The sequence below is a fragment of the Balaenoptera borealis genome (assembly GCF_965194805.1).
Source record: "Balaenoptera borealis genome assembly, chromosome: 11".
In the NCBI taxonomy this organism is placed as follows: domain Eukaryota; kingdom Metazoa; phylum Chordata; class Mammalia; order Artiodactyla; family Balaenopteridae; genus Balaenoptera; species Balaenoptera borealis.
In genome coordinates this window covers 43,123,834-43,148,571 of record NC_138868.1, presented here as the reverse complement: position 1 = coordinate 43,148,571, position 24,738 = coordinate 43,123,834, and the positions used below count along the sequence as shown (strand labels likewise).

The window sequence follows — 24,738 nt, the reverse complement described above, 5'->3', positions numbered from 1 at the left end:
TGGGCGTCGCTCCTAAACGACGGGCAGCCCGGGCGTGGCCCTGGACGCGACCCGCTGGAACACGAGCTGCCGGCGGGGGCGCTCGTGAGCTCGGGATGTGGGGTGCGCGCCCATTGGATGAACTTTCCCCGCGAGCTGGCCGGGCGCAGAGCCCACCTCCCGGCCCTCTCTCCGCCCTCCCATTGGCCGTTCGCGTCCCACCCGCGCCCGCTCCCGTCCTCCTCCCGCCCGGATAGAAACGGGGTTGAGGGGGTGGGAGGCCGAAGCCAGGAGGAGGGTGAGCGGTCCTCCTAGTAAGGGGGCGCGAGAGAGCCAATCAGGACAAGACGTGGAAAAGAGGCGCCGCGTCAGCCAGTCACATTCCGAGGTCCGGGTCGGGGTCGGCTGACGCGAGCGCGGGCCGCAGCCAATGGGCGTGCCACCACCCGTCCGCTCTTCAGCGGCCGGTCGCGGGCGGTGGAAGAGCGAGTGAAGGGAGCGCGACGGCGACGCCGACAGAGCCCTCGCTGGACTGCCGGGAGGAAAGCGAGGCCCGAGCCTCTGCGTCTAGGTGAGAGGCGGGGACGCCGGGCGGGAGAGGCGGGCTGTGGGTCCCTCCTCGCCTGGCCGGGGCCGCGGCTCTGGGAGCCGGGGAGGCAGGCCTGGCCGAGGCGGGGGCTACACCCGCTGCCCCGCCCCCGCCCACCGCTGCGTAGAGCGGGGGGCACCCGCTTCTGCCCGGATGGTCTATGCGAGGCTTGGCGGGGCCACCGCCCTCTGGAGAGCCGGGACTGAGAGCGGTGCCATAGGGAGGGGCCTGGTTTGCAGACGCGGAGCCAGGGGGCGCCGCCTGGGGCGGAGAGACCGCGTAGAGGTGGCGAAGGTGGGGCGGGGTAGTTAACGGAGGAGCAGGTTTGTGCGCCTGAGGGTGGCAGTGAAAGGAGGCCTGTGATGGAAGGATTCTGGGTCTGGGGACGAAGAAAGTGATGGGAATAGGGTGATGCTCAGAAAAGGGTGCCCGGGGAGAAGGTGTGGAGCCGGGGTGTGTGGTTGGCCTCTTGGAAGTAGGCATTGATTGAGACTGGGGGGAAATCAGCTGGGAGTGAAGGGAGGACAGGCTTGGGACACGTGAATCTGGAGTAAGAGGCACTTACTAAAGCCGGAAGGTGACCGAGAGGCAAAGGTTTTAGGTGAGGTGTAGATGGAGGCTGTTTGACTAGAAGGCGTTAGGTGGCCAGTTAGGAGAAAGTATACAAGGAGCAAACGAGGTAGGTTTATGTATGGTAACTGAAGGGTGTGGATCTTTTATGAGTAAGTCAGCAAGAATAACTGTCGGTTTTGTCAGGTAGGAGTCAGTCAGCCACGTCCATAGGTTCATTCACTACTCATCGATGGCCAAACTCTCAGACTTGTTAACTCTCACTGCTGAGGTTGATTGTCCTCCCTCCCCGACCCTCCTTCTTCCTCCCCAACCCTTCTCCCACCCGTGTGACAGTTCATCTCATTGTTTTGCCTCAGCAGCGCACGAACTCATCTTCTCACAAGCCATGGCACAAATATTGTTTGCTTTTGATTGGATGGCAGTGAGGAATCGCTTAATTCTTATATCAAAAAAAAGTAGAATGTGTTTGTTTAAAGACAACATCAGAGGATACTTTCCGAAAACTGCAATACAGGGGAGTTTCTCAACAGTCATGTGTAATATAGCATAAAAATGATGCAAGATCTCTTACAGTCACACAAGTAAGAGTGAACATAAGTACAATTTTTTTCTGTTACTCTATAAGAATCAAGCATTTTGATGTAGAATTTGATTATGCATCATGCTTGTTGGGAAATTTTTCAGCCTTGGGAAGAGTTTTATAGCTAAATAGGTTCAAAGTTCTTTTCACTTAGGGAAAGAAAAACATGGTGTCACTGCTACTACCTTTCTGTTTAAAGCTTTGGAAGTTTTATTTGTGGGGTATGGGCAGAGGTTGGGGGCAGAGAAAAGATAGTAGAAAAGAAAATGGTCCATTACTACATTTCCATTGGATTTAAACAGAAGGAGGTGATACAACTGAGGTATAATTTCTGCCTGAGGATAGGACAAAAGGATTGTGAAGAGTTAAGTGCTTCTTTACCAACATGAAATAGTACAGTGTTAAGGACAAAACCCAAAGAGGGCATTTGTCATATAGGATGTTTCCTTATTAACCAAATCAACAAAGCATTATGGGTAATGGACCATTCTTTAGGATGTAGAAATAGTTTTGTGGAAGTAATTTCTTGGTAATGCTATTCACTGATCACATTTTACTCTTAGTATAACAGAGTACCTAAGTGCTGAGGTGCTGAGGCGACTTGGAGCAGAGAAGTAATCTGAGTGGTGTGGAGTTAATCAGGGAAAGTTTCCTGGAAGAGGTGAGTGTTGAGCCATCTTTTGAACTAGGAGTTGGGACATGGGTTATTGCAAGATAAGAGGATGGCATTCCAGTAGTATGGACATGTTATAAGCAACTGTGGACAAGAGTGACAAATTAAAAATGGTTTTTAAGGAGGATTGAAGATTTGAATGAAGATTTTTTTCAAATAAATTTATTTATTTTATTTATTTATTTTTGGCTGAGTTGGGTCTTCGTTGCTGTGCGCAGACTTTCTCTAGTTGCGGTGCGCTGGGGTTACTCTTCTTCGTGATGCTTGGGCTTCTCATTGCGGTGACTTCTCTTGTTGTGGAGCACCGGCTGTAGGTGTGCAGGCTTCAGCAGTTGTGGCATGCAGGCTCTAGAGCGCAGGCTCAGTAGTTGTGGCATACGGGCGTAGTTGCTCCACAGCATGTGGGATCTTCCCGGACCAGGTTTTGAACCCGTGTCCCCTGCATTGGCAGGTGGATTCTTAACCACTGCACCACCAGGGAAGCCCATGAATGAAGATGTAAAGGTGTAGAAATCAACTAAGTTTGTTGTTATAGCTTAGTTGATAAATGATGGTTTTGTATGATGGCTAGGAGAGAAAAATTAGAATAGTTGATGATGGATTGGAGATAAGTAGTGAAGAGTACAAAAATGTTTTTTGATAGTTATGATAAGAGGAATATGGTGAAAGTAAATTGGGTTGTTGAGAGGTAGATTTGGTGTTCAACTGTATATAATAGTAAATATTTTTGATTCCTGTACTAGATTATGTTGATAATAATAGCAAAATTTATTGGGTGCTACTTTGTGCCAGAAACTGTTTTGAGCTTTCCAAGCATCATCTTCCTTTGATTATCCCTACTTTATAGGTGAGAGAACTGAGGTTCAGAGAGATTTAATTTAACCAAGGTAACACAACTAGTAAGTGGCAGGTCAGGGTTGGCAAAGTCAGTAAGTAAACGTGAATTGATCATCTGCTTCATGCCAGGCATTGTGTTATTAAGTGCTGGGGATTCAAGGTTGACAAGCAAATTCAAGGTCAGGCCTGAGCCATGTTTTAGAGATTGTCAGGAGTTAACAGAAGAGAACCAGTGAAGAAATAGAAAAAGATTAATTGGAGAGACTTTTGTAGACACTGAGGAATATACTGTTTAGGGAAACTTAGTATAGAGTTTTAAGAAAGAGGAAGTGATCAGCAGCAAAATATGTAGCTGAGAGACTCAGAAGAACAGAGATTGAGAAGAAACCATTGAGTTAAGTAACGAAAAACATAGTGTGAATTTGGTCTCAAGAAAGCCAAAATGAAGATACTAACATACAGGCTGGTAGTTAATTGTGTTTAGTGGCAAGTGCTCTATACAGATTTAAAGTTTGATATGATCACAATTATGGTCAAATTCATAGGAAAGATGTTGGTATGTCCCTTTGTAATATTTTAGTTATTGGCTGGTAAAATCATGGATAGTTTAAAAATGCTGGTACTTTTTGTATTTTTCCAAGTTTAAAAAAAAGCATTGTTATTTTTATCATTAGTGGGGAAAAATCATTCAACTAAAATGAACTAATAGAGAGGGAATATGTGGGTGGTCTAGTCTGTACTATGTTTGGGGTGGGAGAGAAGATGGTCTTATTTCAGTGTCTACTGCATATGAGCCACTTTGCTAGGCACAATCCCATCTTGGCAATGACTTGTTATTGTTGGAAACAACCTGAAACTACATTTGCTTAATCTGAGGGATCAGGTTACTAAAGCACCGTGAATCATGGAGATATGGTCTTGGCTTTTCTGAACATTGTTTAATAAATGAATTTAAGGTTAAAAAAACCAAACCAGTCGTACATTGAGTCATTTTAACTGTGTCTTTTTGGCGTTATACCCTTCTCTCCTCCCACACGTAGGTTTATAGTTCCTCTCTTCAGTGGGTTTGTATTGGGCTTAGAGTCTCAGTTCAGTAAGGCAACATGAAAGTGCTGAGTTTACATATAACAAATTTAACTTAAACACTTAAAATTCGTCATTGTTTTCAGTTCCCAATTTGAAGAAGAAAATAGATAAATTTCAAGAAAATAAGCTTTTCTTATCAAATAATTATTCCAAAGCAAATTAGTAGTATTTGCCCTAGGGCTAGTACAGATTTATTCCAATCTTATAAGTCAAGAATGGGACGTAGTTTTTAGTTTTAATTTCATTTGGTCCATAGGAATTGTGGAAGGAAACTTAATATTTCATCTAGGCACTGTACTGTGTTCCTTAAATAAATTATTACATTTAATTCTCAGGCAGTTCTCTAAGGTGGATATCTTATTTTATGAAGAGAATGAGATTCAGAGAAATTAGTAACTTTCCAAAGGCCAGAGAGCTAAGTGGCAGAGCTGGAGATTCAAATTTGCTTTCTCTGACTCCAGAGCTCATGCATATGAGATGTATGGCAAGAAGGACTTGTTTATTAATACATACAACTGAAAAAAATGCCACATAGCCTTAGGTATTTAGTAACTATTCGTTACTTTAGAAGATGGGACTCTTGTTCTGTGTGTTTGTGCCTGTGACACGGGGTCTTAAATGATAGTGATTTTTGTGTCTTATAGGGTGCGTTATATTTTATTGCTTTAGAGGTGTGTGTTTTCACATTTTAATATTTTTTGAAATGAAGATTTTACAGTGTCTGTATTTTTTTTTAAATGTTTACAAAATGGATACTATGTCTTAAAGTCAAATGTGTCTCAGAATTAAGGAAGTGTGGTATGTGCATATAGTATTCATGTATATCTGTCTTAGCAGTTTGTTTGCATTTTCTTCCCAGCCTCCTCCCTTTACTTAGCGTATTGCTTTTTTTTTAGTATGGTAGAATACAGAATTGAAGTGTATATTCATAATAAAATAGTCATTCTCTTTAGGTAGTGAATATTATGGTGTAGGAGAAAATTTTTTATGTAGAAAATTCACATTGCACTGTGAATGAGCAGATCTGAATTTTAATTTTAGTTTTGTTAGCAACTTGATGTGTAACTTGAGGCAAGTCACTTCCCCTCTCTGAGCTTTAGTTTCCTCATCTGTAGAAGAGAGTGGGGAGGGGAACTTTTAGACCTGTCTAGCTTAAAGAAACTGTATGCCTTCTTTCTAATTAAAAATGTGGATGCCTTAGAGACCTTTCTTAAAATACTGTATTTGTTGCTTTTTACTTTTTTTTCTTTCTCTTCATCTCCCTGTCTTCCCTCCCTGCCCTTTTTTCCATGGATCCTTGAGGGTATTGTCAGATTCTTAATTTATTAGAGAGTATGAATTACTTTTTATATCCTCCATTTGTCAAGACAGGATATCTGAGAAAAGTAGGTAACCAGTAAGTACTGAATGAATGAATGAATGAATATGTTTTATCTGGTTAATAAAAGAATTGTTTAAATAAAATACCATCAAAGAGTTGTTGAAGTTTCATTGAAGGATAGTACTGCTACCTTTCACATAAAGAATGAAATATGTTCAGCAAAGTAAGTATCTGCTCTCTACTGGGCAGATGTACAAAGAGGAAAGCTCCTGGACCCGTCTTTAAGAAGCTCTCTGTTCTAATAGGCGAGGCAGGTGTCTTTAAACTTTGTATTACGGAAAATTACAAACATAAAAATACAGTAATATGCATATCACTAACTTTAACATTTTTCAACTTGTGGTCAATCTTGTTTCATCTGTATCTCCACCCACTCCCCTCCCCCTTTTTAATTTTGAAGCAAGTCCCTAGACATTTTTACCCGTTTTTACCATACAGCATGGTAAGTGCAACAATAGACATGCTAATCTAAGTGAAGTGGAAATTTCTTCATATAAATATATTTGAGACTTGTATATTATACTGTTCTGAGCAAGAGAAATTAGATATAATAATCTACTGTAGGACAGGGATAAGTAGTTGGAGAGACTGAATATACATATATAAAACAGAATGTAGCAACGTAAGATCATATGTCAGTATTAGAGATTCTAAAAGGGAAATGACATTGGTGGAGTGTGTGTATGTATGTGTGTGTGTGTTTAAGTTTTAACCGTTTGACGGTTTTAAGATTACTTTGAGAAATCTAGTCTAGATCATTCTTGTCCTTTGTGGAATTTTTGCCAAAAATGTTGGCATGGCAGTCACATGAGAAATCCTTCTTGAATGTAAGGAATTCTTACCACTATATCTTATTATTTTGGAGTATTGACTTAAAAACTTTGAACTATTAACTGAGAATTAAAATCTTAAAATATATCCCGTAATGCAGAGTCTTAGTCAAAGGTCATAAACTTCTTTGAGCATCTCAAAGCTTTGTGCTGTCTCTCCTCCTCAGAAAAAATATACATATACACTTAGTTTTTCGAATAATTTCAGGAGGCTAATAATAAGACTTTCAAAACCCATTCAGATATCTTTGAAGGTTTATAGATTCTGGTTTAATAATCCATTCTTTAATGTATAGGCAGATAGCATACTGCTAAAATCCAACGTATATTTATTACTTTGTGCTCTTCACCTTTTACAAACAAGTGTTTTTTTTTTTAACTTTAAACAATTTTTATTACACAAAGGTTGTCACGTAATTGGATATTGCTCTACTCTGTACACAATTATTCTTACTCTCCACAAAAAGGCTGCTTCTTAACTTCTCATCTGTTGATGGCAATCACTAAAATCCTGATTTTAACAGAATAGTAGTAAAAATGCCTCAGTGTTTTAAGTTGAAAGCAGTACATTGGTACATGGCTCTTATACTCATTTACCAGGAATGTACAAATGTCTTTATTCAAAACTACAAAATAAATTGTCTGTAGGCATGGACAATGACAGCAGTAAACCATTCTATGTTGTCAACTGAAACCAGTAACTGATGGTTATAGTGATTTTCTTAAACATCAACCAGCCTTTTCTTCAGTCATCTCCTTCAACTGACATCTCAAAGTTATTGGTGAGGAACGCTGCCTTGAGCTTCCTCTCACAGCTCATTAATGATGGTAAAGCACTATTCTAGGAATTAGGACATGCCACCTCCCATACCACCTCCCATTCCACCCATCCCGCCCATTCCAGGATCCTTCTCTTCTTTAGGAATTTCTGTGACTACGACTTCTGCTGTAGTTAACAGAGAGGCCACTCCAGCAGCATCCAGTAATGCACTTCTTACACCCTTAGTTGGATCAAGGATTCCTTTTTCCACCATATTCACAAAATCTCCAAGCATAGCATCATAACCAACTTCTGAAGAACTTTGCATAATTTTCTCAACTATCAGTGATTCTTCGACACCTGCATTCTTAGCAATGGTCATTGCAGGAATTTTGGGTCAAACAAGTGTTTTTCGTTATTGAGTGAAATTATAAAATTCATTATGCAAATGCCTAATTTTTTAAAAGACCGATTCTTAATTGGATTCTTGGAGGAAAACAAGCTGTAGCCAGTTTGAATATGTAGGAATGATTTTTCCAAAGATTTTGGAATAAGTGTATGAAACTTTATATAATGGCTGCTATCCATCCTGAATTAAGATGAAGTAGAATATGACTTAAGAATGAATAAATACATAAATACCACTTTTTCAGAGGTAAAGGAAAAAACTTCTTTGACCTCTCTTGACCTTAAATAGTTAAGATCTATGGAGGAAAGGATCTGTTAAAAGTATTTTGAGGTTCACATTTGTGTTAAAACAACTCCTAGATATGATACACAGAGGCTTAGAAACATGTATTGGTCTGACAGAGGATTGATTCTCAGTAGAGTCCTGAGATCGTAAGTGTTTATCGTCCATCTGCTTTGAAGGATGGTCCTAAATATATTTCTTAGAAGTATGGGTTTTTTTTTTTTTAACATCTTTATTGGAGTATAATTGCTTTACAGTGGTGTGTTAGTTTCTGCTGTATAACAAAATGAATCAGCTATATGTATACATATATCCCCATATCCCCTCCCTCTTGCGTCTGCCTCCCACCCTCCCTGTCCCACCCCTGTAGGTGGTCACAAAGCACTGAGCTGATCTCCCCTTGCGATGCACCTGCTTCCCACTAGCTATCTATTTTACATTTGGTAGTGTACATATGTCAGTGCTACTCTCTTACTTTGTCCCAGCTTACCCTTCCCCCTCCTCGTGTCCTCAAGTCCATTCTCTACATCTGCGTCTTTATTCCTGTCCTGCCCCTGGGTTCATCAGAACCATTTTTTTTTTTTTTTTTTAAGATTCCATATATATGTGTTAGCATACGGTATTTGTTTTTCTCTTTTTGACTTACTTCATTCTGTATGACAGACTCTAGGTCCATCCACCTCACTACAAATAACTCAATTTCATTTCTCTTTATGGCTGAGTAATATTCCATTGTATATATGTGCCACATCTTCTTTATCCATTCATCTGTCGATGGACACTTAGGTTGCTTCCATGTCCTGGCTATTGTAAATAGTGCCGCAGTGAACATTGTGGTACATGACTCTTTTTGAATTATGGTTTTCTCAGGGTATATGCCCAGGAGTGGGATTGCTGGGTCATATGGTAGTTCTGTTTTTAGTTTTTTAATGAACCTCCATACTGTTCTTCATAGTGGCTGTATCAGTTTACATTCCCACCAAGAGTGCAAGAGGGTTCCCTTTTCTCCACACCCTCTTCAGCATTTATTGTTTGTAGGTTTTTTTTTGATGATGGCCATTCTGACTGGTGTGAGGTGAGAAGTATGGGGTTTTAAAAATTTGTGGATTGTACCTAAAATATAATCATAATAATGGTTATTAGCATAAGCAGAATCCTTAGGCGATAGGAACAGATCAGTTAGCTGCTAAATGGGACATTTGACTCTGCAGAGCAGAGCATAGGTTGTTTGAAGATCAGTGAATATTAGGTGTATGGCTTTAAAATGATAACCTTGTGACCCATTGGAGTTAATAATTTTCTGAGTATCTAATGTATTACTAGGAAATAACTTATACTAATACACAGTAATACATAAGACTTTGAGAGCTAGAAGAGGATTTATCCATCAGTGATTTAGCCTCCCCTTCAGTGAATTTTATGAATGATCAGAGCAGTTAATTGACTTGCCCAAGGTCAGGTGGTTAGTGGCAGTCCCAGCAGTGTAGTCTGTTGCTCTTATTTATCTTGGCTGTCTTTTCGTTCTGGATCTCAGTTTCTGGAGAAGGAAATATCTTGATACTTAGAGTTTTTAGCATTGTGACTTTGATTCTCAATTGATAAATTGACTAAGAATTCCCTGGGCTTCTTAGATGCGTTAAGTCAGTTTCAGAGCTGGAAAAAGATTCTAAGAATCCACAAAGTCATCAAACACTTCCCTCCTGTTTTCTATACCTTTCTGTGCTTGACAGCATTTTGTTTGTTGCAAGCTGTACATAAGAACCTGGCAAGGTTTTAAAGCTAGACCAGGAAGATTTTTGAGAAGAGACTTTGTTATGGGATTCAGTTGTTTAAAGAGATTCCTGGAAGCTTCCTACTAGAAACTAGAGACTGGAGGGATCATTGACATTCAAGTTCAGAGAAGTTTGAATTACTTCCACGAAGGGCTCTGATTCCAAGTCCTCATGCCACATTTGGTTGGTGTGGACCTGGTGACCAGGGAGAAGACCTGCCCCTGTAGCTAGGGTAAAGACCTTTAGAACAGTGACCCTCCAGCACTTTTAATCCCGGCCCTTTAGCTGGGTCATTCTTTAGCTCAATAATTCCCACTTCCTAGTGTAATAATAACTAAATTGTCAAGGTATAAGCATTTTGGTGGGGAGAGGGACTTTCTTCAGCAGTTAGGGAAATGGATGGTTCCTATTTGAATCGCAAAAAATATACTTATCTTAAAGTCTAGACTAGTTAGAAAACTGTAGGTCTCAAATTCTAGTGATGGAATTATATAACACATTCTGCTGGTTTAGTAAAACAACTAAAATGTTAATAATGAAGCTCAACTTAATTAGAAGTAAGAATAATGATAATTGAAAACCATGACCAGTTTCACTGACAGTGATTGATTGTTCCTCTTGAAAATTACAGAATTCCAGGTTTTGAGTGTGCATATTTGGTAGAAGCTTTGCAGCATTGTGAGTTGCAGCATGCAGAGTTATTAATTGTATACAAACTGAAGTTTTCGGTACATTCTAATAACACACTCATATTTGCAACTCTTAATACCTGGCTTTATAGTTTATTCATAAGTAGCCTTGTGGATCAATGGAAGGTCATGCTTTCTAAATCATTTGTAGACCATGGGAGGTTTGGTCCGTGTTTGTATAGTCATTACCTTAGAAGGCTGATGTGGTAATAATGAGCTTTTCAGGAGCATTGTTTCCCTTGCGGTGTTGGGAAATTGGTGAAAGACCAGCCTTAAAAAGAGGTCATATGAACCGGTTTGCAGGGCAGAAATTGAGACACAGATGTAGAGAACAAATGTATGGACACCAAGGGGGGAAAGTGGCGGGGGGTGGGGGTGGTGGTGTGATGAATTGGGCGATTGGGATTGACATGTATACACTGATGTGTATAAAATGGATAACTAATAAGAACCTGCTGTATAAAAACAATAAATAAAATAAAATTCAAAAATTAAAAAAAAAGAGGTCTAGGAGTTTCTTTACCTCAGTACATTTTGTAGGTCTTTGATATGCTAATGCACTTTATAGCTCTCCTGGTTGGGGATAAAGTGTACAGCTTCCCAGCCCCATTTACCACAATTTGGAAAATGCTGCCTTGGCGGACTAGAGCCTGTTTTTAGGTTTCAGCCTTGGGAACAGATTCAGAAGGCTTCATAAGAAAGTGACACAAGAGAAACGGAGAGGAAATACAGCATGCAGCAGGAGCTTCAAAGCACTTTTCCGTAGTTAAGAGTTGCAGGTTATTTGCTATAATAATCAGACTGAGTATAAACAGCTTTTAAACAAAGTCTACTTCTGTAACCAGTGAAATACCTGACTCTAACAACTTGTTCTTAAAGTTACTAATCTTCATGAATAGGCTTTGGTAGTTTTAAATCAGACCACACAAGAGACATGATTAGTAATCTGCCTGAGTCAATTTTTTGGGTAAACTTGTATGTGTACGTCTACATGTAATGTTCAGGGTATACATGGAACATTTTCATGTTAAAATCAGTTCTTCTGAGTAATTTGAAATGTGTATATATTTTCACATAAAAGTTCTTAGTTTATTAATCGTCTCATGAAAAATCTGCACAGTCACCACAGATACAGTCACTGCAGAGTCTTTACTCCTTCTGTTGTCCAATCTCCAGCTCACTTTTTCCCAGCACCAACGTTGGCCTTTGCAGTCCTCTTGACTTTCTTCATTCTGTTCTTCGTTCCTTTTGCTGTTTTCTTGAAGTCTTTTTCTTATGCAGGCCATGTCTTGCACATCTATGTTAGGGTTCATTTTTCTTTCTGTAGTCCAAGGAATCGTAAATCCTGCCAAAGCCAGTTGTCTTGCCACCGCCAAAATGGATTCTGAATCCAAATCCAAAGATGACATCTGGTGTGGTCTTGTACATTTTGGCTAGTTTTTCCTGAATATCTCTCTTAGCTACTTTTGCCTTCCCAGGGTGAAGGATGTCGATGACCATTTGTTTCTGCTAAAGTAGTTGGTTGGTCATGAACTTCCTGGTCTGGAGAGCTACTGTGTCATTTATGATGGTTGCTGATCTTCAAGCAGCCAGAGAGGAAAAGAGTGAAATATTTTTATATTAATTCTTAGGTATATTATGGGATCAGATGCACAACTTTAATGAGTTCTTAAGCAAAATGGGATATTTTGATTTCTGTGTTGTGTTGGAGAAGTTTAAGAAGCCTTATCTTTGCTAATACACTTAAAATACTAGTATGCCTTTGTATATTGTATTTCATTTTTTTGAGTCAAAGTGTTAAGATAAAAATTACAATATTTAACATGAAAACATTTTTATTAAGGTAAGGAGTCTGTAGCACAATAGTTGATCTAAAGAAAATCATGTATGACTTTTGGATGTTACTCTTTTAAGATTGTTTTCTCCCAGAATGGAATTGGATACATGTTTTTGCAAGCAGTGGAACTGTTTATAACCAAACTGTGTTAACAAGAGCACAGCCCTTCTTCTGTAGGCTTTACAGTAGAGAAATTACCCTACTGGTACAGGCCTTGAGGACAGAAACAAAGGAAAATGGGTATTGCTAAAAAATTTAAGTTTTCTTGTTAGTAGATAATTTTAATGCTGTAGAATTGACATTTCTTCTCTGATGAAGTAGAACTTGACTTTTTTTTTTTTTAATTTATTTATTTAGTTTTGGCTGTGTTGGGTCTTTGTTTCTGTGTGAGGGCTTTCTCTAGTTGCAGCAAGCGGGGGCCACTCTTCATTGCGGTGCGCAGGCCTCTCACTGTCGCGGCCTCTCTTGTTGCGGAGCACAGGCTCCAGACGTGCAGGCTCAGCAGTTGTGGCTCACGGGCCCAGTTGCTCCACGGCATGTGGGATCTTCCCAGACCAGGGCTCGAACCCGTGTCCCCTGCATTGGCAGGCAGATTCTCAACCACTGCGCCACCAGGGAAGCCCTAGAACTTGACTTTTAAGGATGTTTTTGTGTTTGAGTTTTACATCACTCAAAGGAATTCTGAGTCTGATTTTTCTTAACGTGTAATATTTTCCAGGATAATGAGGTTTTAGAGGCATTTTAACTTGCCAAAGTGCCATGCTTACAGAGCAACATCAGTATACAAAATAGTTGTGTAGTGCCCTAAGAACTAATGAACCTACTGAGATTCCTTACCAAGATGTGTCGCAGACATTGGGGAAGATTGGATATAGTGAGTTAAATATTGGCATATCAATGTCTGTGTAGGCAAACAGAGTGGCCATTATATTCACTTCAATGGGTGCTTACAACAGGGTTGGACACTAGCATCTTTTATTGAAAACCAAGATGCTAGAGTTATTCTTTTGTTTGTTGAAAAATGCTTTGTAAGCCTTAATTTTTGAAAAGAAAAAGGAACCCACTATTCTTACCAACTTGTACATTTTGAGTTTGCATTTTTTAGTCCTTTTTTTGTTGTTTACAGCTCACTTGCAGAGGTTTTCTTTTACGTTGAGTCTTAATCAAAACACTAAATAAAGATTCTAGAGTAATTAAAATATAGTAAAAAGACGCTAGACCAGTGGTTCCCGATAAGCCTCCAGATGAGAGTCTATCAAAAATTTTAAAAGAAAATATATGCTTACCTATAATATGAGGCCTCTTAATAGTCTAACTAAAATGAGTTGGCTTGTTTTTGGCTACAAGTATGTCAACTCCAAGTAAAAATCTACTGGTTAGAAGTTCACAATTAAGTGAATATGGGAAAGTGAAATTTTTATTCAGTGAATGAGATTATTTGGTAGGCAAAATCAGTTGACCCTGGAGCAGCAGTGAAGGTTATGGGTGCCAGTCTTCCGAGAAGTCAAAAAAATCTGTGTGTAATTTTGCAGTTGGCTCTCTGTATCTGTGATTCTGCCTCCTCGGGTTCAACCAACTGCAGGTTGTATAATGCTGTAATATGCATTTGTTGAAAAAAATCTGTGCATAAGTGCACCCATGTAGTTTAAACCTGTGTTGTTCAAGGATCATCTGTACTTAAAAGTATGAGGCCCATGGGGCCATATTTTTTTTAAGGTATTTTGGGTAACTTGAACATGGATCAAATGTGTTTCTGAACCAGGTTTGTTTGCCTGATGTGCAGCATGCCAAACGCTGAGACACCGAGGTTTGCAGCAGAGAAAGTGTTTATTCAGGAGACAGCCAAGTGAGGAGATAGGAGACAGGAGAGCAGATCTCAGATCTGCCTCCCTGAAGGCAAGGGGTTTGAAATATTTATGGGATAAAGAAGCAGGGTGGTATTAGGCATGGGGAAAGGTGATTGGAGGTAGGGAAAAGGTGAGGTAATTGGTGTTCTTTGCAGGCATATCTGAGTTACATGCTTCTTCTTCTTGAGATACATGTCCAAAAATGGAGGCACTTAGCATGATCTGAGGGTGGAGTTTTGAGTCCTCTGACGTCAAAAGGTCATTTATTGGACACCTCTGCAGGCCCAGTTTTAGGGTCAGTGGTCCCAACCAAAAATCTTAGCCAGCTTGAACTGGATAAGAGCTGACTCCAAGTTTCTGGAAAACAGCATAAGCCCCCAATACTGTAGGGACCCATACGACAGAGGTGTTATCTATAGGGGGTGGCTAAGGAGCCAAAAGAAATAATTAAGATGAGCTTGATCAGTGAAAGCATATTACAAGCAGGGGGGTTTTTAATAAGCTGTTCCCTTAGCTGCTGTTCTGTAAGACAAGCTCAAGAATTTCTTTTAGTCATCAGTTTCTTTTAACCTATGGGACAGTTTCAAATGGTTGACCCTCTCAAGAGTAATGAGCAGTTACTTTACCATATTCTTTGTGGCAGATTGTATTTTCTAAAAGTAGTTGTAACAATGTGTCCCTTCTCACATGTTCTTGTGACCTTGACCATTCTCTCATCCTGAGGTGGAGTTTATGTTCCCTTCCCTTGAATTTGGGTGTTCCTGTGAATCACTTGTGAGCAATAAGGTGAGGTCAGAAAAGGTGAGCTTCTATCCAGCTCACCAAAATACTGGTCCTGAAGTCTTCAACAGCTTTTCAGCAGTATAGCCTGAGATTGCCATGCTATAAGGAAGCCCAGACTGCCTCATGTGGACAGACCACGTGAAGAGGCTCTAAGATAGGAGCTAGAACTGTTCAGCTAAAACTGCTTATTCGAGCCCTTCTCAAATTCCTAACTCTCAGAAACTATGAGAGAGAATAAAAATGATTATTGTTGTTTTAAGATGTTGTTATAGAGTAATTTTGTTACATAGCAATAGATAATCAGAACACTACTTTCCCTGAATCTGCTACTATATACTGAGATTTGTCAGTGTACAGATGTACAGTCAGTGATATACCCCAATGGTTTGTTCTGGGATCTGAACATTAACTTTATTTTGGTCTTTACCTTTGATATATAAAACTTTTTCTATCTTTCTTTCCTGTGCCCATTTGGAAAAGCCATTCCATCCTTAACTATTTAGTAGAATGTATTTTGGTAATTGAAATTGTCATGTTTGTTGGAAAGTGTCCATGATATGTTTATTATGTCATGAGAGCATATGATCATCTTTAGAAGGCCTTTTGCTCTGTACCTTAATTTTAGTTACTATGATATTTGGCCTTCTATTAGTTTCCTAGGGCTGCTGTAACAAAGTACTACAAACTGGGTGGCTTAAAACAACAGATATTTATTGTCTCACAGTTCTGGAGGTTAGACGTCCAAAATCCATGCTCTGTCCGAAACCTGTAAGGAAATTCTTCCTTGCCTCTTCCTAGTTTTTTCTTAGCAATTTTGATATTCCTTGGCTTGTAGCTGTGTAATTCCAGTCTCTGCTTTTTTTGTCAGGTGGAGTTCTCCCTGTGTATCTCTGTGTCTTTACATGCCTCTCCTCTTATAAGGACACCAGTGATGTTGGATTAGAGACCCATTCTGCTCCAGTGTTATATCATTTCCCTTAACTAATTACACCTTTGACAACCCCGTTTCCAAATAAGGTCACACTCTGAAGTCCTAGGGATTAGGATTTCAACATATCTTTTTAGGCGGAACACAGTTCAATCCATAACAGGCTTCAAGGGAGATTGATATAATTATGTTTTAACCATTTACACATTTTTACTCCAGATTAGATGTGAATGGGGTTTTTAATCAGTGACCATGAAGCTCTATTCTCTGCAGTTTAGGTCCCCTTTCTCTCTAGCATACACACATAAAATTTGATAGTAGTTTTTTACTGATTACGCTCACTGACCCTTTTGAGAATCTGATAAGAGCAGTGGATTTTTCCCCTAGAAAAAATGTACAGATATATGCACAGGAGTGCACACTTGTACACACACACATAAACACACTCAAAACAATATTTTGCATGAAACTTTAACATGTTCTTGGATTTCCCGGCAGCCCTCAAGCCTGTTCATGAACTTCTGGATTAGAGAGTTATTAATTCCCATCAGTTACAGATGCCTAATTTCTATTTCCCTTTTAGTGGAAAAGCAAACGAAAAGGAAAAATAATGAGGAAGCAAAGTATGTATATGGAATCCCCTCATGATCATTGTAGCTCAGTGCAGCTTTTTGGGGAATTTTCATAATTCTGTGATATTTACCATGTGCTTAGTCTCTTTTCTGCTTCCATTCCCGTTCCCTTAGCCATGTATAACCTTTGGCTACATAAAATTATAAGTAATGTTAGACTTTTATGTAAAAAAGAATAACCTATGTAGTTTTAGACCTGTACACAGTATCTAAACAAAGCTTTGTATCTTGCAACAGTGTTGGGTTAACTCTTTACCTCTTTAAATTATGTGTTATTTTTTGATTATTATATCAAGATTTTTTTGAACATGGTAGCGGTCTAGGGTTTCTGAGTCTGCGACAGGATTATATTCTGTGCTCTTCTTCACTTGTAGCCTTTTCTCCAAAATAATATCGCCCAAGCTTCACCCCTGAACATCTTATCTTAATGGGCTTTCCTTTTAAAAATACAGATTTTTAAGTACACCTTGAAAAAGGCAATAGGTCATGTCTTTGTGTTGTGTTTAGCCTCTGGCATATCTGTGTTTCTGAAGCCTGTCATTCATTTATTATTATTATTATTTTTGAAAATATTATATCAAACAGTTATTTACTGTCCATTTTAGAGTGATATGCATAGTAACTCTAGTAATAGTGAAATTATAGGCAATGGATATTTAGACTGTGCTGGTTTCTCATTGATGCCTTTCTTAGTAGTTCATTTTTCTTTTTATTTATTTATCTATCTATTTATTTATTTATTTATTTATGGCTGTGTTGGGTCTTCGTTTCTGTGCGAGGGCTCTCTCCAGTTGCGGCAAGTGGGGGCCACCCTTCATCGTGGTGCGTGGGCCTGACTATCGCGGCCTCTTGTTGCGGAGCACAGGCTCCAGACGCGCAGGCTCAGTAGTTGTGGCTCACGGGCCTAGTCGCTCCGCGGCATGTGGGATCTTCCCAGACCAGGGCTCGAACCCGTGTCCCCTGCATTGGCAGGCAGATTCTCAACCACTGCACCACCAGGGAAGCCCCAGTAGTTCATTTTTCTGAATGTGGAATATTCAGAATCTTTATTTAGAGCAGGGGTTGGCAAACTGTGACCTGCAAACTGTTTTCCTGTCTTTGTGAATAAAGTTTTATTGAAACAGAGCCATGCCCATTTGTTTACTTACTGTTCATGGCTGATTTTGTGCCCCAGATGGCAGAATGGAGTAGTTGCTACTAAGATTGTATGGCCCACAAGCTGAAAATATTTACTACTTGACCCTTTACAGAAACCTTTGCCAACTCTTGGTTTAGAATATTTTGGAATTAATTCCCCCTCTTTTAAGGATATTTGAAATTCTTTTTTTTTTTTTTTTTTTTTAACTTTTTCAGCCATGGAATCTAAGGGATATTAAAAGACCATTTAGCATTCTATCTACTGCTGCTTGAATTTCCTCCAGTACTCCTGCCAAGTGGTCTTCCAGCTTAGAGGTGTAGTAGGATTATGAGACAAAACAGCATTGGCTGTGTCTGTGTTAAACACAGAATTGCCCCTGATTGGGAGTCAATCAGTGACTCCCAATAAAAAGATAGATGAAATAGCTTATTCTTTGTCTCTTTGCTCTCCCCACTGTCTCCATTGGTAGGTTATTTACTTTGGGTTTGTTTACATGCTAGAGGCACAGAGGAGCCACTTTTTAAGAGGAAGACAACTAAGTAGATCCTGCTTTAAGGTGTAGCTGTAGGTGGAAATTTATAGGAAGCTGGAATGAATGTTTAGACATTGTCTAGAGATTTTCATATTCAGTGCTTAGTTTCCCTAAATAAATTTATAGCAGCTAAAACATGGAACTAAGAGTTCTTACAATTACCTTTTGTCAGTTTTTACTGTATGTTCAATAAATACTGGTGCAGAAAGAAACATATAGGTAGAGCCAGTCTCACTGCAGAACTTCACTGCAGAACTGTGTTTGGTAATTCTGTGTACTTGACTCCTTGGTGAACATGGTGAACGTAGGGGTCCTCTCAGGAGATGGGAGAGAGTGGTATCTGATCCAAAGATCAACATTATCCAGACGGGGGAAGAATTTCTCACATTCCATTTAGGAAATCCAGCCTGCTAAAGTCTTGTTAAACAACAGTTTCATAGTTAAAACATCATCTGGTTTTTAATCTAGTAGGTTTGCCATCTAATAAAGAAATGAAATAATAACTCAAGTAATAAAGATTAGCAGAAGAAAGATATTACACTTTTTTTCTTAACACAATGCTTGTCTTTTATTTTTCACTTTAGAAAAGATTTTTCATACTTTTTTTCTCATAGATGAAAGTAAGTTTGTAAATTGTTAGGGGACAAAAGATAGTATAGACTGGCTAATTGATGGGAAAATATACACTTTCAAATATTTTTTTGGTACCTTCTGATTTTTCTATTTACTGGCTCTACCTGTATGTTTCTTTCTGCACCAGTAGTTAAAAATACATAACACGGGGCTTCCCTGGTGGCGCAGTGGTTGAGAGTCTGCCTGCCGATGCGGGGGACGCGGGTTCGAGCCCTGGTCTGGGAGGATCCCACATGCCGCGGAGCGGCTGGGCCCGTGAGCCACAATTGCTGAGCCTGCTCGTCTGGAGCCTGTGCTCCGCGACGGGGGAGGCCGCGATGGTGAGAGGCCCGCGCACCGCGATGAAGGGTGGCCCCCGCTTGCCGCGACTGGAGAGGGCCCTCGCACAGAGACGAGGACCCAGCCCAGCCAGGAATGAATAAATAAATTAAAAAAAAAAAAACATAACACATGCACTTCGTACATAATTTTAAATTGTGCAAAAGGATATACAGTGAAAAGCAAATGCCCGTCATTTCTCTTCCCTAGTTATCCAGTTCTCCCTCCCAGAGGAAACCATTATTACCAGTTTTTTGGCTTTTTTGCCAGAAAAATCTGTGTATTTATAAACATATGCATTCATTTTTTCATTCCTTTTCCATAAAAGGTGGTATATCATACAGAGTATTACATCTTGGCTTTTAAAATTAATCATGAATGCTGTGTTTCATATCAGTATAAGTTGAACCACCTCTTTCCTTTTTTAGTCCTCAGAGGTTTGGTTTAAACCTACTTCTCCTAAAATCATTAATTTCCTTCCCAGAATTAAAAAAAGGGTATATGTGCATGTGACTGTAACAGTATATAGTCCAGAGATAAAGTAGGTATTAGTTTTACTTTGGTAATAAAAATTTTTTCCTAGTCTAAAAATTACACTCATAAGTAAATGATCATTTCCATAAAAAAAAGATAAAGTTTTTTAGATTGAAATATTACAGATCAGACTGACTGCTGAGGGACCACAGAGAAATCACTGCCAATGAAGTAGGGGGAAGATGAATAAGGAAATGTAATTATGTGCCCAGCCTTAATCCTTACACAAATGCTATGAAGTGAAGGGGTGGTGGTGTATATGCTGTCTATATGTTTTAGAGATGAGGAAACTACAGAAACAAACAGATAAGTAAGCTCACCCCCAAGATAAATGGATGAGCCTGGATTCCAGCCCAGCCCTGCTAGACTCAGAGCCCAAAGGTCCCCACTACATCATGGCATTGGGTTATCTGAAAGGCTTGTTTCCACAAAGGGGGCCTACCTTATTTATCAGGAAGCAGTTTATAACAGGGCCAGATTCAAGAGTACTGAAAATGGCTTCACTAGAGACTTAATTTCTTAATAGCTTATGTAAGGGAGGAAGACTTTTCTTCTGTCCTTTTATGTTCTAGGACTGATGCCTGCAAATTAAACTGACAAAAGACATTAATAGAAAAGGCATATGTATATTTTTAAAATGTGCATAAAGGCTTCACAGAAAAGTGAAAACCCAAAAAAAGATGGTTAGACTTGAGAGCTTATATACCATATTAACAAAGGGTTATAAATTATGGAGAAGTGACTAGACAAAGGAAAAGGAGTTTGGGCTTCTAGGGGCAATAAATTGTGGGAAGGTAAATATGTGGGAAAACTAATAGAAGGTATCGGTTGCTAACATTCCATCTTCTTCCTGGCCATAAAACTCACCCAGAGAGTCCTCATTATGGCAGCCCTCATTTCTTGGAAGTTTCTGCTTTTAATCAGATGAGGGAAGCTCTGAGAAGAATTCTTTCTGCATCTGTTGAATCTCAGTTCCTTCAGCTCAAAGTAACCCATGTGCTATTAATGATAAGCTTTGGGGTGCAAATTCTGATCCCATACTCCCTTACACAGAACTCACTGTTTTTCAAAGGTAGTTAAGTGTGATACATAGTATATATATTGGTATAGATATTTGCATATATTGGTATAGATATTTATAGAAACATGTTTGAATTTTGTTATTAATCTTAAGCAAGACCTTAAGAAGCTCTCAGAGCTTCTTCTCTTTACCTTATCTTATTACCTCTACTGCCCTGAGTTTTTTGTTTCTAGTCTTCCAATAAATAGTTCTGTTTAGGAAAGGTCTTTCAGTGGGTCGGGTAGAGTAGAGTTGGAAATGAATCCACTAACCTTCGATAAGTGTTTATTTCTTAACCTGAGAATGATGTCTTTTTATTCAAACTGATAGTGGCAATAGTTAAGTCCGCTTCGGTGGTCTTGTGAGTCGAGTTCTAAGTTTGACAACAGACCTTTTCCTTTCTCATTCTCTTTGTTGGGTGCCTCTGGAAATGGCCTTCAGGGGAATACTGGTAAAGTCTAATTGCTTTTGAGCTTTAATTGTTTAAGAGTCTACTTGAACCAGTTAATAGTCTCATTTCTAAACTGTGTTGCTGAATTGGCCCATCAGCTTTTACTGTGAAATGGTGTGGAGTTTTAAGGATTTTTCAGCCAGAATTTGCTTTATTTCATATGCTAAAATCTTCTGTGGAGCAGATTCTTGTCTGTTACATGCCAGGGAGACCCTGTAGTAAAGATACTGTCCATTTCCTCTTATAGTGAATCATACAACTTTAGAAATGGAAAGGAAGACCATCTATTCCAGCCTCTTCACTTTCCTGAACTTCTCTTCCAGTGCTGTGCACTCACTCCTTACCTATGAGTTGATGCCTTTACCTCACTGTAGGACAAGTGGAAACTTTTTATACTCTCTATAAATGTGGAATTTAGTTAGAAGATACTGGTTTAAATTTGCCTCTGTCTATATATAGGTGCTGAGTGACCTTAGGCAAGAAAAATTATTAAGAAGACTTGTAGGAAATTGTATCGGAAAGCATGAGAGATATAGTTTTTTGTGCTTAATCTCTCCTTTTCCTGTCTTCCTTTTATTATTTATTTTTCTCATCACTGATGAGTCTTCTGTAAAACTTTGCTTCAAGCCCATGGACCCACCTTGTTCCTCTCACCGTATCCTAATCTCCATGTACTTGTTCACATCTGTCTTTCTGCTTAGCAAGTTTCTGAAACAACTACTTGACAGTATATTAAAAGTCTTAATTAATTTGAGTTGTTTTTAACGCTAATATAGGCAAAGGAATTCCCATTTCTTGGCACTAAAGAGCTGCTTTTTTTTTTTTTTTGGCAGATTTTTGTGGTTTTCATGTTACTGTAATACCCCAATCTCTCACTTTGATTGCTTTGTCTATTTAAAGAACTCTTTTTTAAAAATTTAAGTTTATATTTTTAGTTTTTTACACATGTCCGCTTTTTTTTGGATTTTCCTCCCATCTAGGTCACCACGGAACACTGAGTAGTGCTCCCCGTACCACCCAGCAGACTCTCACCAGTCATCCACTTTATACACAGTATAAAGAACTTTTTTAAAAAGTTGAAAATGAGAGAAGGAACTTGTCTCTAATTATTTATCTTAACTAGGTTTCTGAAAGTAGTGAGACAACATGACTGGCTTTCCATTAATTTTAGGACATCTATTAAGAGACTACAATTATGTTACAAGGGTGCAGTTTATATTGATTGAGTGAGTGCTATCTTAGAATTATCTGTGGTTTCTCCATTTGCGTCCATTCCAGGCTCTTTTTGCCCATGAACCTGCATGTTCTACTTTTATAGATGAGGAAACAGGTTAAGAGTAGTAGTTTTATCTTAGGATCTCATGACTTCAAAGTGACAGAGCCTGGACCTCAGCCACTAGTAAGTGAAAGTAGCTTTGTAATATGTTCTCTTAATGTAAGTTTATGTGCATAATATAAAACCCACTAGGAAAACCCACTTTAGCAAGAAAGCCTCGAAAGTAATTGTGATATTTGGTACCCACCATTTTGCTGGTCTTCTGAAAGATTTCTGCCTCTTTAACTTTTGAACCATAGGATAAGGTACTTTTTGAAGAAAATACCCAGCTGCCACTGCTAGGTGGTGTATCCTAAGGCATCTCAAGAACAGTGAAAATAAATATGAATCATGTTTCACAGCTTCTCTGCCCTGGCACATGGAATAATATTGCTGCTTTTCTCATTATTGCAGTGCTGCAGCTACTTTTTAACAGTTGATAGGAGCTTTAGATATTTTCCTATGTAAGTAGAATCACACAGTAGGAATCTAAACAGCATGCTCTGGAAGGATTGGCAGCATTTCTTTCCTGGCTTCTGCTTTTCCTGTAGCTTTTGGCCATACTAGCAGGACTATGTGGAAGATGTGATAAGTCTAGACTTTCCTTAAAAGGAGTGCTCAATTGTACTTGCTTTGCCAGTAAGTTAATAGGGTAAAGTATATTGGTGGGTGGGGGAATCAAGAATACCTGGAGACAGAGTTTAAAAATATTTGGTGCTTGTAAAGTTTTTGGTTGCGTTGTGATAAAGTTGGGGAGCTGTGGGAATCTGTTCTTTCTTCCATGAAGAGAACCTTAAGGATAAAATCACATGCAATTAGCTTTAAGCTAGTTACCTGAAACTGGTAAGAAGTAGTTTCATTCTACAACTCTCTTAGCAAATAATCTTTATATTGTTAAGGAGAGAGTATTAAGTTCGGTAAAAATTTTCTGTTGTTTGGTGTTAACAGATTTTTATAGAGAGGGTGTCCTGGTAGGTGAGGAAGAAAGTACGTAGTTGTGTTTTTTTAGGGTTGAGCCAATCACATATTCAGGCTATAAATCCTCAATTATTAAAGGGCAAACTGCTTAGTATCTTTTTCTGTCTTAAATGCATGTGTACACCTATGGAAAACTTTCTGGTTCCTTGTATCTGGTAGGTGCTTAATAAATATTTCTTGAATAGATTTTTACATATGAAGAAAATGAAGCTCAGAGAATTAAATAACTTGTTCTAGGTCATGTGTCCAGGACACTGTGTTTAATATATATTTAGTATGTAATTGTCATTAATACTTACCAGATTTGTTAGTTGTATTGATGCAGAATTATTCTTCATTTCTCCCCTATGACAACATTTTAACTTTAATGCTCTATAGTTTTAATTAGGTTTGGGGGTCAACGAAGTCTTGAAATAGTCTTATTAGACCTGAAGCAGGTTATAAGTAGAGTAACCATACTGTGAAAACTGGAACACTTTTGAGAAGAGGGGGCTCTAATCAAAGTTAAGCTGGAATAATGTGTAAAACCAGGCTTATTCCAGGAAAACCAGGACATATATGGTCACCCAATATTTACTTTTATTTTTTACAGTAAACTTTTTATTGACATGTAACATACCTTCAAAAAGTCCATAAATCCTGTGTACAACTTGACGAGTTTTAAAAAATGAGCCACTCAGATCAAGAAATAGAACATAACCAGTATCCCAGAAGCCTCCCTCACACCCTTTTTGGTCACTACCTCTTCCTCCCCTGGAATATAACCATTGTTCTGACTTTTAACTGTAGATGATTTTTGCCTGTTTTTGAACTTTATATGCATGTTATCATACAGTATACACCTTTTGTGTGTGGCCTCTTTGGCTCAGTGTTCTTTTTGTGAGCCCCATCCATGTGGTGTATAGGATAATTCCTTCATTCTCATTGTTTTTTAATATTCCATTGTATGAATATACTATAATTTATGTAATATACTATTGACAGACATTGGGTTTTTAAAATTTTGGCTCAGTAGGAGTAGTGCTGCTACAAACATATAAACATTGTTTATGAGTCTTTTGGTAAACAGATGTACTCATTTCTGTTGGGTATATAATCAGGAATGGAACTGCTACATCGTATGATATGTGATTGTTTAGCTTTATTAGGTAGTACCACTTTTACTAAGTGTTATAACAATCTGCACTTCCTCCAGCAGTAGATGAGAGTTCCATTTTTCTCTCTCTGCAACTTTACCAATACTATGTGTTGTCTGTCTTTTTCATTTTAGCCATTCTGGGGACAGTGTACCAGGATCACATTGAGGTTTGAT

The 24,738-nt window shown here is 38.9% G+C and overlaps 1 protein-coding gene and 1 pseudogene across 21 annotated transcripts in view; one reads left to right on the top strand and one right to left on the bottom strand.

Annotated features, from left to right (window-relative positions):
* Positions 1–310: 310 nt before the first annotated feature.
* The window catches only part of FAR1 (fatty acyl-CoA reductase 1), a 118,917-nt gene continuing 94,489 nt past the window's right edge, over positions 311–24,738 (top strand). For 11 of the 20 annotated variants that reach the window (XM_082341528.1, XM_082341525.1, XM_082341526.1 and 8 more), the window contains exons 1-2: positions 311–550; positions 2,285–2,382. The gene's annotated coding sequence lies outside the window, so the exon portion shown is untranslated. Of the gene's footprint in view, positions 551–1,698; positions 1,723–2,284; positions 2,383–24,738 lie in introns of those variants that run through there. The other 9 variants (XM_082341518.1, XM_082341516.1, XM_082341517.1 and 6 more) reach the window with 7 other exon arrangements.
* Positions 2,391–18,911, bottom strand: LOC309605600 (small ribosomal subunit protein eS24 pseudogene; annotated as a pseudogene). Its single transcript, XR_014249635.1, has 2 exons — positions 12,890–18,911; positions 2,391–12,584 (listed from the first exon to the last, which is right to left on the bottom strand). The product of XR_014249635.1 is annotated as a small ribosomal subunit protein eS24 pseudogene (transcript).